Source organism: Suncus etruscus, chromosome 10, assembly GCF_024139225.1.
Source record: "Suncus etruscus isolate mSunEtr1 chromosome 10, mSunEtr1.pri.cur, whole genome shotgun sequence".
Lineage (NCBI taxonomy): Eukaryota > Metazoa > Chordata > Mammalia > Eulipotyphla > Soricidae > Suncus > Suncus etruscus.
The window spans coordinates 80,604,079-80,607,351 of NC_064857.1; the positions used below are offsets into that span (position 1 = coordinate 80,604,079).

A 3,273-nucleotide genomic window follows, 5' to 3' on the forward strand; every position below is an offset into this window, starting at 1 on the left:
TACACTTCAGCTTTTTCTAGGCACTCTTTACCCCCCACCCCCAAAAGAGTTCATCATCCCTAAATCTAAGTGATTCGACAATCTGATGGCACGGATGCGAATTCATGGATGCCCCATACCAGCTGGAAAGCCTGCTTTTCAGCACAGAGCATAACTAGGTTTCCCTGGTGGTTGGTCCTTGAGCCACCTTCACGTCGTCCCTAGGGCCCCCCCCTCACTGGATTTCTGCTTCAACCTAGACTGAAGGAGGAAAGCTCTGAGACCCCGCACTTGGCGGGTGTGCTCCGAAGGGAAACCTTCCCGCGCCCAGGACGGGGGGTGTCGTCTTCGGGCTGGAGAGGGGAACCTGCAGGCGGCGGGGGCGTCCCCCCCCCCCCACTCCATCCCCTCCTCCTGCCCGGACGCTGCCCCTCGTAGCTCGTCAGCCGGCCCAATGCATTCCAGAGCTGTGCACAAGACACGCTTCTCCGGGCAGGCAGGCAGGCAGGCAGGCAGGCAGGCAGGCAGGCAGTCCTAGAAACCCGAGCCCGGAGCGGGAGAGGGCGCGCGGCCGGGGCCCGCCGCTGAGGTCACATTCGCGCCGCCTCCCCGCCCTGGGCGGCCCGGCCCCGCCGGCTGTTCCCTCCAGTGCGCACTTCCCGGGCCCTCGTTCCAACCCGGGCGTGACAATCGGACCCGGGCACCGCGCTCTCCTCCCGCCGCCCCTCCGCGCCGCCGGGGCCTTTAAAACAAAACCAATGAATGAAACGCCGGGACGAGCCCCCGGGAAGCTGCTCCCCGGCCCGGCCCGGCCCGGCCTGGCCCGGTCTGTCTGTCTGTCTGTCTGGATCGGGCCACCGGTGGGCCGGCTCGTTGCGCTCCAAGACTCGTCCGGCCAAGCCGGCTCGGGTGTTGGGGTGTGTGTATTTGGGGGGGGGTCCTCTTTCTCCGGAGCTCCAAACCAGGTGTTGAGGTGTCTGTGTGTGTCCTCTTTCTCCGGTGCTCCAAGCCAGGGCTTGGGTGTTGGTGTGTGTGTGTGTCTTGTGTGTGTGTCCTCTTTCTCCTGTGTTCCAAGCCAGGTGTTGGTGTGTGTTCTCTGTGTGTGTCCTCTTTCTCCAGTGCTCCAAGTCAGGTGTTGGTGTGTGTGTGTGTGTCCTGTGTTGTGTGTTGGGGTGTGTGTGTGTCCTGTATTGTGTGTTGGGGTGTGTGTGTCCTGTCTGTGTGTTGGGGTGTGTGTTCTCTGTGTGTGTCCTCTTTCTCCGGTGCTCCAAGCCAGGTGTTGGTGTGTGTGTATTTGTGTGTGTGTCTGTGTGTGTCGTGTGTGAGTGTGTGTGTGTGTCCTCTTGCTCCGGTGGTGCTCCAAGCCGGGTCTCCCTCAGCGCACGGTCCCGGGCGCTTTGCTTCACACCTCCCTCCCCACTCCACCGGCCCCCCACCGCGGCCTCGGTGCCCCCTCTGCAGACCCGGAGGGCGGGGCGTCGGCGGCGGCGGGGGGGCGAAGCGGCTTTCAGCAACCCGATCTGTTGTTTGCGAAACACAATCGCTTTTTTTTTAAAGCGACAGGCTGTCTAGACGGCCACGTGACGAGGCCGGAGCCGGCGCGCCACTAGCGCAGTGGAACCCGGCGGGGCCGAGCCAGCCGAGCCGAGCCGAGCCGAGGCCCGCGGGGGGCGGGGAGGCGCGGCGGGGGCGGGCCGGGGGCGGGCGCGGGAGGCCTTGCGGGGAGGCGGCTGGGCCCGGGCACACTCGCGCATTCGCTCGGTCGCTCGCTCGGCGCACGCACGGACGAGCCCAGTCGCCCCGAGCCGCGCCAGCCGAGCCAGCCGGGCGCCGCGCTCGGAGCGGAGATACAGCCAGCCCGCCGCCGGCGCCGAGCTGCCGAGCGCCCCGGAGCCCCCCGAGTGCGGCGCGGCGCGGCCGAAGGACCTGAGCGCCCGGAGAGGAGAGAGAGCCAACGGGGCGCCGAGGAGGGAGAGAGAGAGAGTCCTCGGAGGAGGCGGCTCGAGGAGAGGACACCCGGGCTCTCCCTCGGCCCCCACGGAAGAGCCTCGGTGGCCTCCCGCTGTCTGGGGAGGGGGCGCCCGCGGCCCCCGCACGACAGGAGCGAGCAGCTTGCGCCCCGGAGGGCCGAGAGCGCGCCACCCCGCCCGGGGACAGCGCTCGCGCCGCCCTCCTGCCCTCCCCCCGCGCTGTCAGCCGCCGCCGCCCGCCGCAGCATCTTCTGCCCCCGCCAGCCCGGAGGAAGTCCCCCGCCGAGGATCGGGGCCCCCCGGGAGCGCAGGAGGAAAAGACCCGAGACTCCCCCTGGAACGGAGGACCGAAGCAGCCTCGCCAAAGCTTTCTGTGGATTAAAAAAAAAAAAATTACACAATTTTTTTTGGGGAGGGGTTTAGAAGAAAACGAGAGGAAGACCAGCGGTGCTTTCTTTGCAAGGAAAAAAAAAGGGGGGTGCTGTAACTCGTGGATACATTCTTTCCACCCTCCAACGTCTTGTTTTTACTTTGTAAACATTTTCCTATTTTTTTTTTTTTAAAAACCAGTTCCAGCCAAACGCCCCCAGACCAGACCTCCTTGGTGCGGGGTGTTTTGTGTTGGTTTTTTTCCTTTCTTTTTAATTTTTGGGCTTTGCATCTTGCTTTGAAAAAGAATTGGAAGAGCTCCTTCGTCCCTCGCCAGACATCTATCTATCTATCTATCTATCTCATGCGGGGTGAAGCCCACTCGGCCCCTTCCCCCGAGTCTTCGTGTGCACGGAATTCGAGGAGATCCGGTTACTAAGGATATAGAGGGGGAAAAAAAAAATAAATCGCGTGCCTGCTTTTTTTTTTTATTTTAATTGCCTGCTTCTCCCCACCCCCAAATTAAGTTGCTTAGCAAGGGGGAAAAAAGGCTTTCTTTTTCTTTTTTTTTTTTTCCCTTCCTTCCCTGCCTCCTTGCAGCCCAGCCGAACTCACGAACGGACGCACACTCGCCTGCCCGCCTGCCTCTCGGCTCGTGGCCCCGCGGGTCTTCCATGTAGCGAGCCGAGGCTGGCGAGCCTGACAGTCGGGAGCCGCTGTGGGGGGGCGTCTTTTCGGGGAGGCGCCGACCCCGACCGGAGCCAGAGGCTTCGCCGCCTCCGGGGAAGAAGAAGAAGAAGAGGCGCCCGCGGTCCTCCTCCGGGCTGCGTCGGGGCCCGAGAGCCGCGCTCGGCGCGTGGTGGGGCCGCCGGAGCGCGCCTCCGGGAGACTGGCGCATGCCACGGAGCGCCCCTCGGGCCACCGCCGCGCCTGCCCGGGCCCCTGCTGCCGCTGC

General features: G+C 64.2%; 1 protein-coding gene across 1 annotated transcript in view; it reads left to right on the plus strand.

Annotated features, from left to right (window-relative positions):
- SMAD2 (SMAD family member 2) overlaps positions 1 to 3,273 on the plus strand; it is a 961,241-nt gene that overhangs the window by 87,872 nt on the left and 870,096 nt on the right. The gene's annotated exons all lie outside the window — the stretch shown is intronic.